This window comes from Eptesicus fuscus, chromosome 18 (genome assembly GCF_027574615.1).
Source record: "Eptesicus fuscus isolate TK198812 chromosome 18, DD_ASM_mEF_20220401, whole genome shotgun sequence".
Taxonomy (NCBI): Eukaryota; Metazoa; Chordata; class Mammalia; order Chiroptera; family Vespertilionidae; genus Eptesicus; species Eptesicus fuscus.
Window position 1 is genome coordinate 10,345,673 of NC_072490.1, and position 15,637 is coordinate 10,361,309.

At 42.9% G+C, this 15,637-nt stretch overlaps 1 protein-coding gene across 6 annotated transcripts in view; it reads left to right on the forward strand.

Moving 5' to 3' along the window:
* Positions 1 to 14,497: 14,497 nt before the first annotated feature.
* The window catches only part of LRRFIP2 (LRR binding FLII interacting protein 2), a 101,882-nt gene continuing 100,742 nt past the window's right edge, over positions 14,498 to 15,637 (forward strand). For 5 of the 6 annotated variants that reach the window (XM_028131195.2, XM_028131232.2, XM_028131214.2 and 2 more), the window contains exon 1: positions 14,780 to 15,094. The gene's annotated coding sequence lies outside the window, so the exon portion shown is untranslated. The other variant, XM_028131149.2, reaches the window with a different exon arrangement.

The window sequence follows — 15,637 nt, forward strand, 5'->3', positions numbered from 1 at the left end:
TCTGCCTTCTGTGCTACAGCCACCTGTCCTCCTTCCCTTTCCTTGCACACATTAGGAATACTTCTGCCTCAGGGCCTTTGCTCTGGCTCCTCTGTCTGCCAAGAATCCTCTTTGCCCACATAACCCATGGGTCAGTTGCTGATCTTTGAGTCTTTGCCCAAATGTCACTTTCTCAGTGAGACTTCCCTGACATCTCCATTTAAAATTGCAACCCTTGCCCGGCTGGTGTGGCTCAATGGTTGAGCTTCAACCCATGAACCAGGAGGTCATGGTTCAATTCTCAGTCAGGGCACATGTCCGGATTGCCCGCTCTACCCCCAGTAGGGGGCATGCAGGAGGCAGCCGATTAATGATTCTCTCTCATCATTGATGTTTCTATCTCTCTCTCCCTCTCCCTTCTTCTCTGAAATCAATAAAAATATTTAAAAAAACACACACACACAAAACAAAACTGAGAAATCCTGGGAACATCTGGATGAGGTGGGGAAGGAGTGAGATTAGGGTGATTCAGACAGAGTGGTCTGTATTCACTTTTCATATGTCCCAGTAGACTCTCTGTGGACTCCAGGACTTCTAACTCCCAGATTAGCACTTCCTCCATCACTCCACATGCTTGAAGGAGTGACCCATTTTCAGATCTAGTTCTTTGAAAGCACCAAATACTTCATGGACCATTATACTCCTGTTTAAGCAGCATGGGCTGTATCTGTATCTAGTTTCCAAGAATCTTATCAAAACAGACTAGCCCATATTATTGTCCCAACTCTACCAGTCATCTGGGTCCCTGTCCATTCTACAGCTCAGTGTTGCAGACCACCATTTCCCTTTCAACATAAAGGGAGAAGTTTATGCCTGTTGGATCTTTCCTTTTATGACATCTCATTGGCTTTGTCTCAGGTATGTTATTCTGTAATTTCAGGCTGGGCCCTAAGGGTATTTCTGAAGTATAATAGTGTGGTTTGTGGGTGGGTGGGTGGGTGTGCATGCAGGGATGGTCTGTGGCTTTGAATCTGAAGTTTAACTGGTAGTAATAATAATTGTTAATAAACAATTTGGATTAATATCATCACAATTTATTGATAAAAATAATAACACTAAGGTATCATTATTGAGTGCTTGTTTTTTGCAAGCCACTAAATTAAATTGAGGTAGGGAGCATGCAAGGGTAAGGAAACCAATCACACAAAGTTAGTGATGGAGGCAGGATTCAAACCCCAGCAGACTGACTCAAGAGTCCATTCTGTTCTTTACAATCTTGCATCCTCATATTCTCCCCCTTCCATAGCTCTTGTTTCTCTTCAGTAATGGTTCCCAATTCTTCGCTGCCTCAGCTCACCAGAGGGGTGATACTTCCAAGCCCATCCCCAGTTTCTCAAGTGTCCTGCACACTTCTCTGCTGGCTGGCTCCAAGCCCATCTGAAGCTCTGGTTATGGCCCAGAAGTGTGTCCAACAACATCACTCTCAGAGAAAGGCCGTACACCTCCAGACAAGTAAAAAGGGACTTTCCCATCTTCTACCTGATTTCTCACACTTCTTTGAAGACTCCTCTTGAACCAGGCCAAGCAGAGTTCTTGAGAGGATTTGCTAATAATGTCCTTCTCTGCCCTAGCTGGGTTGGCTCAGTGGATAGAGCATCGGCCTGCAGACTGAAGGGTCCCGGGTTTGATTCCAGTCGGGGGCACGTGCCTGGGTTGTGGGCTCGATCCCCAGTGGGGGGCATGCAGGAGGCAGCCGATGTATGATTCCCTCTCATCATTGATGTTTCTATCTCTCTTTCCCCTCTCCCTTCCTCTTTGAAATCAATAAAAAATGTTTTCAAAAAAAAGTAATGTCCTTCTCACCTGGAACAAGCCACTCCTCCTTCCCAGCTATTCGTGTCAGGCTCACTCACATCTCACATATTCCAGGGACTTTTTGTGCAAGGCAGGATTCTCAGGTTGCCAGCAATAGAAGCTGACCTTTAACAGACCTCACTGGAATGATATGGGAAAGCTCACAGAATTTAGAGAATTTGACCTGTCTGGCCCCTCAAAGAAGAGAAATAAGGGTAGTCTAGGTAATAGGAGTGAGCAGGCAGTCCCTTTAAGGAGCCTACATCGGGATAGATTTTCTACCTTTATGTACCTGTGCTCAAGACTCAGATTTCTAGAAGAAAGAACGTGAAGGGCTTGGTTTGGGTTACTCAGTCACACATACCCCTTGGCCATTTCCAGCCTCTTTCTTGAAAGTTAGAAACCTTCAACAGCTCTCGTGCCTTTTTCAAAGCTAACATTCTAGAAGAATATATGAAGAAACAATAAGGGAAAAAATTGTCTATCTCTTGTTCAAGGCAAAGGGGTATCAATGCACCTTAAGAGGGAAAGCAGCAATGCCTGACACATAATGAGAACACCCAATAACTGGGTGGATGAATCACAGGGAAAGGGGAAGGAGAGTTAAAGAGTGATTAGGAGAAAGAATTTCCTCACTGACTTGAGGCCCTCACATACACCTCTTTCTCTCTCCTATCTTGGGAATACTGCTCCTTCAACATAGCCCCTTCTGTGAGTCCCCTACCTTCTCAGGCATTTGGATCCAAGTAGGGTCCAGGTCTGAAAGTCCAGAACAGGACTGTGGATCTGCTTCTTCCTGCTCTCCAGGATGCTAAGAATAGCCCTGGCTTATTATTGACTCTAATTGGCCTCTCCCTCCCCTGGAGGAAAGCTTCCTTCCCCTCTTCGTCTTCCTGTTTCTTTCTCAGAGAGGAGACTAACACAACCTTCCATGATGGGTTTAGGCCTGGTGCACACAGAAAGAAGCCAGGCAGGTAATGCCAGTTGTGATAGACAATAAGGAATGCTGGGGACTGTGGTAAACTGGCAAGCTGAGCCCTTATGTGGACAAAATTATACTTTAAAAAAATAGTGTGGGGGTCAATTGAACCTCATCGGTGGGTGCTCTGCAAACAGTGGACCATCAGTTATTAGGAACCTTTGGCAACTACCCGCTATTAGGAACAAGCCAGAAAGACTTGTCATCTTTTTATTCTTCACTCGGTAGCATGTCTGCCCTGAGACCGGCTACTTGAGTGGACGGAGGGGAGAGGAGGACATGCCCACTGGAAATCAGAATGTAGGCTCATCATCTTAAAATGTTATCTGGCGATAGCTACCTTTGGCTCGGGTTGAAACTTGTCTTGGGCTAAACGACATGAAACTGGCGTAGAGGCAAATTACTGGCTCTGACAAAAGCTGCCTTTGACTATTGAGAGGGCAGAGTCTGGGTCAGAAGGATCTATTTCCTGACGGATCAGTGAATAATTCTGAGTGGAACTCATCAGGCTTGTGTGGTGTCGCCCTTTCTTTACAACCCATACTTCAGTGATGTGAAATCTGGCCACCCTCCTGTGACTTTCCCCACCACCTCCTCCTTCTGCTTTTGTAACGTGTACACAAACTCCCTGCATGCATATGTGTGCACACACATGCTCACAAAGAGAACAAGATGTAGAAAAGTAGATTTTAGTGATAAGAAGCCCCAGAGAGATTCTGGAGCCTTCCTGAACAGGACTGGAAACAAAGAGATACACCAGAGGATGATGACCAGTGGAAGGAATTTAGCTCTCCTTGCCTCCAGGGAGCCAGAAAGGTCTCAGGGAAACAGAACCCTGGGTAACAAATGAGCTCCTCAGCAAGGCGAATTCCTGAAGGATTAAAGGATGGGAAGCATTCCCAGCAACACTTCTAGTTACTTATGCCAAGGAAATAGGAGAGTAATCAATTAGCTTTTCCCTGAGGATTCCAACTGATGTTATCCCACCGAGTATTGGGTCATATCTCCAAAGCTATGTTAAGTCAGGCCTGAATCACCCATCATATTAGCGAAGGTTATATTGGTTGCAGGGAAGAAAATGGACTTGGGCTGACCTAAACCAAAACAAGGGGGATTATTGGAAAGCTCCCGGGGGCTTTTATGAAATCAAAGGAAAGCTGGCAAGCGAAGAAACGGAGCTCGGGGAATTCATGGTTGTGTTGCAATGGACATGATGCTTTCAGCATGTCCAGGCTCTCTGGCTCTTCGGGAAAAAAGGACCCTATGGTCCCTTTGACTTTGCTTAGGTTCCCTAGAAGCAGATAGATTCTGGCGCAAGTGATTTATGGGGGAGTGCTCTCAGTGACGGAAACAGGATGCAGAAGAAAATAGAACGAAGCAAGTGTAGCCTCAGCCTGATCCCACGGTGAGATCTGGAGAGTGAAGGACATTGCAGTTATCGCATCTTGAAGCAACGAGCCTGCCCTTTGTACCCCCCTGACCATCAGTTATTGGCTGAGGGCTTAGTTTCTCAAACATATTGGGGCAAGGCGATTAAAGAGAAGGGAGCAGCCGAAACCGGTTTGGCTCAGTGGATAGAGCGTCGGCCTGCGGACTGAAGGGTCCCGGGTTCGATTCCGGTCAAGGGCATGTACATTGGTTGCGGGCACATCCCCAGTAGGAGGTGTGCAGGAGGCAGCTGGTCGATGTTTCTCTCTCATCGATGTTTCTGGCTCTCTGTCCCTCTCTCTTCCTCTCTGTAAAAAATCAATAAAATATATTTAAAAAAAAAAAAAAAAAAAAAGAGAAGGGAGCAGCGGTGAGCTGCTAGCAGTCAACACTCACAGCAGCTGGGAGATGGTGCACTCCCCTTCAAGGAGACCTGGACAGAGCACCAACTGTATCATTGGCACTTGACATGGGTAAGGTGTCTATCCAAGAGCAATCAGCCACTGAGAGGGAGAGGCAGAACCTTGAAGTCTAGACATGGTGCCAGAACAAAAGAGTGAAGGGCGGCTATGCCAAAGGGTGTCCAGTGGATACACTTAAACCACTGCCACTGGAAATGCCCTTCTGGCCAGCAATTACCACTACTTGCCTGATCCCTCTCTCTGTATGTATTTGAACTTGTGACTCCAGGTCTACACCCATTAAAGAAAAGTTAGGTGCCTAGGTAAGCACCTGGAAGTGGAATCTATAGGTCATAGGGTATGAGTGTGTTCAGCTTTCGTAGACATTACCAAAGAGCTTCCCAGAATGGTTGAGTCAATTTTTAATGGACTCACTTGACTCAAATATAATCATTACATATTAAACCATAACTGTTATTTTCTGTTATTGCCTATGCATAAGTTGAATCCATATAATCCAGGTTTGTTTATCCTAAGAGATAGCTAGCAACCTACTTTTTAAAAAATTTCTGTCCCTTTGAAGCCTCTCTTCTAGGGATAGGCAAGCTCTTCTGCGAAGGACCAGAAAGTAAATATTTCAGGCTTTGTGGGCCATATGGTTCCTCTCACAACTCCTCAACTGCCGTAGCAGCGGTAGTCGGTACATAAACAAAACGGGTGTGGCTGAGTTGCAATAAATAGACACTGAAGTTTAAATTTCATATAATTTTCTTGTGTCCTGAAATATTGTTCTTTTGATTTAAAACAAAACTAGTTCAAAATGTCAAAAATAATTCTTAGTTTGCAGGCCATGCCAAAGTAGGTGGTGGCCAGATTTGTTCCATGGGCAATAGAACAGTTTGGCAACTTGTGCTCTAGAAGTTCCCAATTGAAATAGAGGAAATATTGACTTACGAAATTGAGATTATAAGATAGTAATAGGCATTATTTATGGAATATATAGTAACTTATTTGTCTCCTCAATTGATGAGAATGTATTCAAGGATATAACTGTTAAATATTAACTGGATAAGATTGTTGTAATTTGCAGGAATTCCTATGTAACATAGAATTCAGGAAGATCACACTATATGCTAAACTTATCTGTATTTGCTTCTTACTATCTAATTTTATAATGTACTAATTACACATTCATTGTTAACATAGAATAACAGGAAATAAGGGGCTTTTAGATATAAATCACCTAGTCCCTTAGAGTAATAAGGATGCCTAACATTTGTATAGCATGTGATAATTCACAAAAATTATAGTTCCATATTTTCTCTCTTAAGATCATCACAACAACCCTGGAGGCAGAAAGGCAAGGTATTTATTAACCTAATTTAGAGAAGAGCAACCTGCCCAAGATTACACAAGGGACAAGGGAGTAGGAAGAATACTCTGGGGCACACCTCTGAATCATAATCCGAGTTAGTAGTTCCCATAAACTGTAATGATACAATTGTGTAATTCAAGAACTGGGTAATGAGTAAATCCTGCTTTACTGACCAAAGAACGCACAACCTCTCACCATAGGGATGTTTCTGGTTTGTCAGCACAAGCCCACAGGTCTAGATCAGTGGGAAATCTAGACCTCCTCTTCTCGCTTTGCTCCACCCCCTTCCCCCATGTGAGGAGCCACAGTGATCACAGTCAAGGCTGACTGCTCTGGAAGGTGTCACCCTAGCTGCTGTGGAATCTGGGAGCCGGGTGTCACTGCTGACTCTGAAACATCTCAAAGCTATGCCCTTGGAAAGCAAGGCCCTTGTCAACTTCCATGGGAAGTTCAAACTGCTGCCCATGGGAGTGTCCTTGTACCTACTGAAGCCTCCGCTGAGATAATTATCACACCCAACCTCCAGCTGACGTGTCAGGGAGAGCTTCAAGCCACCTCTTCTTTGATCACCTGTTAACTAGTGCACTTCCCCTCAGTGGTTCCACAAAGTAGAAGAGGTTTACACAGTTAGACCTACTGGCTCAGGAGTCCCAATGTTAGAGTTCATATTCATTCACTCAGTTTCTTCCCCAGGGCACAAGACAGGAATAGATATAAGCTGCCCTAAAGCCTTTATGTATGTATGTCTAGATTTATTCATTGATTTAAATTTTTAACTTCACATTCTGGAATATTAAAAACACACACACAAAAATAGATTATGCCTATCCTGTCATGTGCCTATTACTCAGCTTTAAAACTTATCAGCCCATTTCACCTAATCTTGTTTCATCTGACCTAACACTTCCCCCATGCCCTATGAAGCATTTTGTAGGAAATTCTGGAGGTCACAGAATTTCATAGTGTATGTGTCTAATAGGCAAAAGACTGTTTTCAAAAACACAGCTACAGTATGACACAGACAAAATGATTAACCCTTATTTAATAATAATTCCTTTCTATCATTTAATATCCAGTCTATGGTCAAATTTCCCCATTGTCTCAAAAATGTCTGTTTAAAACTGGTTAGTCAAATCAGGATCCATGTGCTATATTTGGTTTATTAAGGTAATTATATGTTAAAGAAATCCTGTCATTTGTCCTGGAGAACTTTTCATATTATGGGTTTAATTAAGTAATTATATCTTCTTGGTGTTGACACTTTCCTCTATTGTTCATTCTCCTTCCTTCTCAAAAATGGATATTTACATTTACAGGCTTGACTGGATTCAAATTCAAAGTATTTTGGGGTGGGCAAAAATACTTCACAGGTGATTTGATATATTTTTTATTGCACTACATATGATGCATATGATGTATGGCTGTTCGACTTTTAGCAATGTTAAAATTAATCAGTGGGTCCAGGTGTTGCCAACCCCACCCATCCATTATAAATTCTATCCATCAATCTTTCACCTAATGGTTTTATTAGCCATTGAGGATTGTTACTTAAAATCTATTATTTTATTAAATGTTTCCAAAATTGTGATTTTAAAATTTTATTCTGTTTACATTTGTTAGTTGAAAATATGTGATACAAAAGGACTTTTACTTATTAGCTCTTTGGCTACTCTAAAATACAATATCTACAAAAAGGGCAGATTAAATATCTTATTCTTCCTCTTCATTTACCAATTACCATTACCATATAATAAAAGGCTAATATGCAAATTGACCAAAAGGTGGAATGACCAGTTGCTATAATGTGCACTGACCACCAGGGGGCAGACGCTCAACACAAGGGGAGTGCGGCTCAGCCAGAAGCAGGGCTCATGGCTGGCAAGCACAGCAGCGGTGGCCGTCTCCCCACAAAGAGCAGGCCTAAGCTGTCAGTCGGACATCCCGTGAGGGCTCCTGGACTGTCAGAGGGCATAAGCCAGGCTGAGGGACCCCACCTTCCGAGTGCACAAAGTTTGTGCACCTGGTCTCTAGTTACCATATAATGTAGCAACTTAACCATAGCAACTTTTATAGGTAACCTGTAAATTTTCTCAATATCACTATAAACTTGTCAATTTTAACATCATTGGTGTGATAAATGATTTAGAACATATTCTGTAGGTAGTGGTGAGCCACCACAGGCAGTTTCCAACATTCAAACATAAAGTATACCTTAAAATATATCTAAAAATCAAACAATAAACTTACATGTTTTAGGAGGAATATTTTCCTGAAGAACTGAAATGATCAAAATCTCTAAACACACCTAAAATTTTGGGTACAACCTTTAACAGTACATTTTTCCAGGGTTGTTTTTGTTCTCTGATTTCTTCTTTTCCTTCACATAATTTACTGGCCTCATTTCATGAATATCTGGTTATCTGATTGAGGCTAAAGATTTATTGCTTCTGGCACGCCTAATGGTTTCCATCTTTATATCATTCAAATTACATTGATAAGACCTATGTTTCCCATGACTAGTATTTACACTTTTGTTTTTATAAAATAAGAGCAAATAAATACACAAATAACTGAATAGTAATAATTGAACACTATTATGTGAACAAGGATGGTAAGAGCGAGCATCAATGTTCTCGTCAGCAGATAAACCAAAGCCAGATCTGATGTGTAAAAGGAGGGTTAGGTGTTTTGATGCAGAATGCACAAAACTCTGTTATCAGCTGTGACGTGCTGGATTGTTCATACATCTCCACTAGACAGTTTTAGGAGGGCAGGAGCCACACCTGTATTGTTCATTTACTCTCAGCATCCAGTACATAGTTTGGTTGTTTTTTTTAAATGAAAGAACAAATGATGTATGCAAGGTAAGAGAATGGTTTTGAGCAGTGAGAATCATAATAGATCTACTTTGTAGTTATATCTTTTGTATATTTTGAGTGGGGTATTGGTATTATAAGCTACTTTTCTTTAAAATTAATTTATCTGAGTACAGATGGAATACATTTCATCTAGGAATATTTTGAAAAGTAAACAATCAAATCAAATCAAATCACTGATCATTCCATTTCTTAAGGTTAACATTTGGGCGTTTTCTCCATTATTTGCCTATGTCTGTATAATATTAATCAATATTGGCATCATCTAGAATATACTGTTTAGTAATATACTTTTTACATTTAAATGCATAGTTGACACTACCTTATGCTACCTTCTCCTATGATATAAATTTTAATGGTTATATGCCATTATATTTACTTATTTTTTATAATATTAATAATTCATTGATTGGTTTTTAGAGAGAGGAAAGCAGAGAGAGGTAGAGAGAGAGAAATATTGGTTTGTTGTTCAACTTATTTATGCATTCACTGGTTGATTCTTGTATGTGCCCTAACCGAGACTTGAACCCACAATCTCGGTGTATCAGGATGATACTCTCACCAACTGAACTACCTGGCCAGGGTTCATTATATTTAAGGTAATCAGACCCAAGTCTAATTTCCAAACCCCAAATTTTGGTGAACAGGACCACAGGACAGTGATTACGATCAGAATTGTGTTTGTTAACAAAAGCCAGCTATTCCAGGGCATGCATAGCTCCACAGGGTGAGATTAACTTCAACAACTACCCACGTAGCGTGGTTTGATTTTCTGCCAGTCTCATCATCAACTTGAAGCAGGTCCTACAGCAGAGAATGTAATGTTTGGTGTCCAGAATAGAGCCAACATTCTCTTTTCACCAAAGTTATCCATTTTCTGCAGCAAAATTTGAACTAAACTGTTAAAAATGCCATACAATTCTGATCAGACATCTTGTAGGGAATGTTACCTGTTACTATAGAAAGGAATGAAAATGGTGAAGCTGAAACGAAGCTTAAGAGAAAACATATTATCTGTAGATATGTTTTGCTTTTAAGATTCCAGAGTGTGTAAATGTCCTTCTAGAAGATAAACTTGAGCTGATCTCACAGGCTTCTGTAGTGGTTTCCCAGGCATCTTAGCTAGCAGCCACCCTGGCCCCAGGGTATTGAGTGCAAATAAACGTTTCAGGTGACTGACAGTAGGAAAGAATTGTAGGACAAGAAACTACCTGCCATACCTGTGCTGAAATACTGACCCTTCCAGCTGGTTAAGTTCTATACTCAAGTCATTTACTTTTTGTGACGTTCACTCATCAATGACCAGTTAATATTTTCACCTGGTGATTCAGGGGTAAGTGCAGTATTGTGTATGAAATTGGAAGACAGTCAAAGTGAGTGCCATGACATTATGAACTTCTTTTAAAAGCTTACAGGAGGAACAAAGCCTAGGCCTTTGAGTTACTTGGCGTAGTTTGATTTTTGACCTTCAGTATCCACTTTCTTATTTTGGTGACAATACTCCACTTTTTTTCTGGGCAACCACCCTCTCCTATAGTCTATGTTCTTCTTTGGGTGAACCAGAGGTGAAGCATATGACTCATATTTGGCCAATCACAGCATAGAATTTTTCCAGCTCCAGTTCATTTCTTTATGGATGGGCAGGTCATCCTTTTGGTTCCATTAGTGAATCCAGGAACTACTGGGAAGGATCTCTTTCATGCTGGACTGAAATCTTGCTGGGCATGAAGTCTGTGTCTACTGCCAAAATGGAGGAGAGCTGAGCCTTTTTTTTTTTTTTTTTTTTTTTAATAAGAAAGTCTCTTTTGTCTGACCTGAAATAGGCACGAGTAGCAAAAGATCAAAAATTCTAACTCTATCCTTATTTTCACAGGACAACTAGAAGTGTCTTAATTAAAAATTTGTAAGAAAATTGATGCTTTATAATACAAAAGAAATGAAAAAAAAAACCAACAACTCTACATTAGACTAGTTTATCATATGAGCATTATAAAATACCTTTCAGGGATATGGCATTGTAAGATTTATTTTTATTTTTATTTTTTACAGAGGGATAGAGTTAGAAAACATCGATCAGCTGCCTCCTGCATACCCCCCACTGGGGATGTGCCTGCAACCAAGGTATATGCCCTTGACCGGAATCTAACCTGGGACCCTTCAGTCCGAAGGCCAAACCGGTTAGGGCTGTAAGATCTTTTCTTAAGAAATGTGTAATCTGTTTGGGAAGACACAACATTAACAGTCTAAACTCTTTAGAATACAAGTGAATTGCAGTCGGAAATGCATATAAACATTCTGAAAGGCAATATAAAGTAACTGATAACTATCTACAAACAAAGCCAGCCTAGAACAAAAGCATGAGTAAGAGGCTTCAGGCTAAACTCTGAGTATTTCTAATTGATTCTCAAGGTATGGTTACTTGTATTCCTATTCTTTATGTGGATTCATACCTTTCCTACCTGGATATTTTCTCTGCATTACTGACTTTCATATTCAATTGCCTCTTTGATATCTCTGCTTAGATGTCCAACGGGTATCGCAAACTCACCTTGTTTCCGAACCTGCTTCAGTGGCCAGAGGCTGTATAAAACACACACAGACACAGGCTGTCTAAATTGGTAGGTTTATTTCGGCAGGATGACATGGAACAGTGTAAGCAGAAAAAAAGCAAAAATCTTGCAAATGAATAATTTTTAAGCATGTTGACCTCCAGAATTTTTTAGTAAACTTGCAATTCCAGATGAGCACCATAGCAAGCTTACTGACGGTCATTTACTATCTAGGAGAGGGAGAAGAGCCAAATCAAGTACAATAGAAATGAATTGTGGCAACTGGTAATTTTTTGATATAATGAAACAAAAACAAACTAAAAATCGAAAGAAGATAGGCAGATGTCAATTTCCTAGTTTTAGTAATCTATTATTAGAGGTATGCAAGAGGCTACCAATGGGGGAAACTGGACAAAGGACACACGGGACCTCTCTACTCTTTTTGCAACTTCTTGTGAGTCTATGGTTATTTTCAAATCAAAAGTAAAAGAATAAATAGTAAATCTAGATAAGAAGGAATTTTTAGAAAGAGAATATTTGTTACATCTAAAACAAATATACACAGTTGTAAGGAGTTAACCAAAATTTTAAAAATGTTTTCAACACACACACACACACACACACACACACACACACACACACACTCTTTACAAATAAAAATATCAGGCTCTGAAAAGTGGTAATTATTTTTAGTGTTTGAACCAACCATGTTTTTCAGAGATGTATATAGAGGGAAACACAGTATTATGCTTGAAAAATACAACTTAATTTTGTGAAAACCATGAAAATGAGAGTTTGCTCTTAAAAAGGAAAATTTTTTGTTTCCTGACATCATCAAAGAAAAATGTGAAGGATCTGATATGAAAGGAACAAAAACGTACAAATCCTACTACCTCATTCCTCAGAACTGTATAAACACTTCCAGAATTTTCCTTTTCCTATTAATTTTCCCCTAAAGCAGCCAGTCTATACAGACTTGGGGGCATACACATGTCAGAATATTCCATCAAGATATGGAACACATATTTTTGGCAGGAAGATCACTAAATGTGCAGGGAAAGACTGCTTGTGAAATAATTCAGTGATGCATTTAGTCAGAACCCCCTTGCAATGACAAAATGTTAGCATCAGACCTTATAACATTGTTCGGAATGTTCAAAAGACACATGACAGTATAAACTCTTAAAACAAGTGGAATAGTTTTTATGAAAATAGAAAGCAAGTATCCCATAAAGGGGGAAGTAAAACACAAAGACGTTCCAAAATTGCCTCATGTATAGTCTATGTAAAAGAATATTTTCATACTAACATTCTAAAAGCAACGTAGAAATCTGCTTGGCTGGATACTTTGCTTATATTGCCCTCTTAAATAAATACTAAAGTACAGCAACATGGTGTGAAGAGAATTAGGGCCAGAAGCTCTGAGTTCAAATTTTAGTGCTTCCAATCTACTAGTTTTGTTAACTTAGGCAAGTCACAATCTCTCTGAATCTCAATGTCTTTGTTACTAAAATGGGGATAGGAATCCCCATATCTAAAGGTGGATCCAGCACTGAAAGGGATAATATATTTAAGTGCTATCACAATGCTGTGCAAATCACAGGTACTCAATAAGTGTGAGCTCCCTCCCAGATTTCCCAGAAGACACAACAAAATATTTCTCTGTTAGTTTGGTCTGAGCCAAAACAAGTGGTTAAACAGTAAAATAAAAAGGGCAAGAGAGTTTCATCGTAATATTATCCAAGCAATCTTTGGATTAATAATGCAGTTATATAAACTGATATTTAATAAACATCATTGAGGCCCATCGTTGTGGCTCAGTGGTTGAGCATCATCCTATGAACCAGGAGGTCATGGCTGGATTCCAGTCAGGGCACATGTCCGGGTTGCAGGCTTGGTCCCCAGTAGGGGGCGTGCAGGAGGCAGGCGATCAATGATTCTCTCTTCTCTCTCATCATTGATGTTTCTATCTCTCCCCCTCTCCCTTCCTCTCTGAAATCAATAAAAATATATTATAATAATAAATTTAAAAAATATTAAAAAAGAAAAAGATCATTCAGTTTATTGATATTATTCAGGTAATGCATCATTACCTGAATAGGTACTCTTTCTTGCAAATGGGCTTTTAATTTTGTCTTTTAACTGATTTAGCAAAATATGTCATTCATCCTTTATTCAGAGCATAAAATAGTATGCTCTTTTGGCAAGATTAAGCTCCTCTTGATCCCAGGTAAAAGTTATTTTGCTCATAGGTCTGAGAAAAATAGTGACATGGAAAGATAAACAATGAACGGTTAATGAAATTGTCTTTCAAGGCTGAGGCTATCATGCAATGAAGCATGTGTTGATGTCTCACTGTCTGGAGAGCAAAGTTCCCTAATTCATGCCTTGAACCTCTCCTATCAATGATGTAGTCCAAACCCCCATGAGGTCTAAAGGGCGCGCAAGCCTCCTGAAATTACAGAAGCACAGAAACAGCCCTTAGAAGGCGTTAGGGACAGGTTCTTAACATAGAATCCGTGGGCTTTTATCCGGGGGGTTCTAGAACCAACCCTGTATGTAAAGTTGTGTCTAAATGTATTATTCCCTTCTTTTTCTCAGGAGGCTGCTCAACTGCCACTTCCCTCTAGTGGTCTCGTCCAGCCATTCTATGCTGCCAAAGGGTATATAATCTCTCTCATCACTGTTGTGTCATTTCCTGCAGGGCCTTACACAACCTGCCGCGGCCTGGTTTGCTTGTTTCAATCAGTCTACCACACAAAGGGCAGGGTCCTGGGCTTTCTCCAGGGCCTTGGACCTTGTGGGTCTGCAGAGGTACTTCTGGAATGAATGACAGGTCTGCGTCTATCAGATATCTAATGGACTCCATGTGCATTCCTCCTCCCCACTCCCCACCATTCTTCTCGGGAAACAATTTTTAAAACCACTCGTTTTCATTTTGAAAATAAGGCTTCTAGCATTTCAACCACACCCACTCACCCTCTCACCCCCGTTTCCTACAGTCGGAACTGCCACCCCGGGCCGCTTACCCAAGCCCATTAGGTCGGACAGTTTAGAGGCGACCAGGACAGGTGCAGCCTCGAACAGATACGCGCATCCGTTCACATCCCTGGCCCTGGTGGAGGACCCCGAGGACCCAGCCTACCGGCGGTCGCACTCCGCCCACTCTGTGCGGCGGGGTCCCCGCATCTCGCGAGGCGGGGCAGGGAGGCCGGAGCCTCGCTCCCCCGGCGGCGCGCCGCTCGTCGCGGGACAGCCGGGTGCACACGGCTTGGCCGGGATCAAGCCCATCCATCGCGCGCGCGGCCGCGACCACAACTACTTCCGGGTGAGCGGGTCGCCGACCCTGTGGCCCCGCCCCTCCGCCGCCTCCGCCTGCCGCTCGGGCTGCGGCTCCTCCCGGGGGCTGGTTCCCGCTGCCTGAGCCGCGGCGCCCCGGGGACACCGGCGTGACTGGCTGACCGGCCGCCGGCACCGGGATCTGCCGTGTCCAGCCCGGCCCGCCTGGCCGGGGTCCTAGGACCGAGGTCGTCCTCCGCGCCCCTCGCCCTTTGCTCCCCGCTCTTCGCCCCGGCGGGCTCCCGGCGGGCGGGCGGGCCGCGCTCCGGCCCTTCCCGGGCGGCGCCGCAGCCGCTGCCCGCGTCCAGGCACAGGTAAGGGCTGCTCTTCCCGCGGTCCGGGGGGGGGGGGGAGCGGGGACGGGGGCTCCCTTCCCGGCCTCTCCAGCCCGGGGTCCGCGCCGCCGCTGACCCCTGCTGGGGGCCGGGCTCCCCTGGAGCTGGCCGCGTCTCCGGGCGGGCTCCGGGGTCAGGGTCGCCCCCCGCCGCCCGCGGTCCCCGGCTTCTCGCCTGAGGTCTAACGCGCACCCTGCGTCCTCGCGAGGGGAAGGTGTTACTCGCGTTGTAGCAGAGATGAGCTGGGCTGCTGTCCCTCCGCCTCGGGTGCTCGTGGCGCCCTCTCCTCCTTCCCGGACGCGGCACCCTCTCGGGTCTGTCCCAGCCGGTCCACCCAGGGAACGGTGTCAGGCCGGTGGGGGGCGTATATATTTTTTTAATGGCCTTTTTCCCCCCCCTTCCTCCTTGACCTGAACTGAAGTGCAGGCATAACTGGCGCTTGCTAGGAGTGTCAGGCTTCATGCTTGACTAATAGGGGGTGTTATGCACACCCAGATTGTTAAGTTACACTAGGATAGTCCA